Source organism: Phalaenopsis equestris, unplaced genomic scaffold (assembly GCF_001263595.1).
Source record: "Phalaenopsis equestris unplaced genomic scaffold, ASM126359v1 Scaffold000151, whole genome shotgun sequence".
In the NCBI taxonomy this organism is placed as follows: Eukaryota; Viridiplantae; Streptophyta; class Magnoliopsida; order Asparagales; family Orchidaceae; genus Phalaenopsis; species Phalaenopsis equestris.
Genome location: NW_018164593.1, coordinates 827,165 through 827,950, shown reverse-complemented (window position 1 = coordinate 827,950; position 786 = coordinate 827,165).

Below are 786 nucleotides of genomic sequence, written 5' to 3'. Positions count from 1 at the left end.
CAATATAAAAATATAATTCCCATAATTATCCAAAATTTTGGAAAATTTCATTAATCAAAAATGACTTTTGAATTTAGGGGTATAATTTTGGAAATCAATGATTTCATACCCTTATTTTATAATCAAAATGATATTTAAATGATCTTGATAATGATCACTTAAAGTTTTAAATCTTTTCAAAATCAATACACACACTTAATACATTTACGTCTTAAGGACTTAGTGGTGAACTTAAGTTGAAATCCACTTGTTAAAAGAGGATTAGAAAAAAAAAATCAACATAAGCAAACTCTTTTAAAACACCACAAGCTCAGTTAGGACTAAAAATTTGACCAAATGTTCTTAGTAACACTAATTTGCCCCTTTGGGTCTTCACCCACATAATTTTAGAATTACCTTATTCTTGGGAATAATCAAGACATTAATGTTCACTGAGTATCAGGATATTCAGAATGAATTATTAAGTAACATAATAAAGTTTAAACGAACCCAAGGTCTTTTACCAGACATTAAGAAGATTGCATGAACCTGCTCCCTACTCTTAACCTGGTGAATGCCTTAGGGATCTATTAAACTTAATATGTTCTACTTAATAATATTATCCTTAAAATTTAAGGACCCCCAATACACAACATAGAGTTAGGAAGGTTTCCAAAACTTTACTTTTCCAGCTCTATATACATAAATGCCCTGACATGCATTTTGAGTTTCAGGTGGTGGAACGAGAAGACTCGCCAGGTACACTTTTACAGTTTACAGCGTTTTACAGTCTTTCTTGTACCTTCT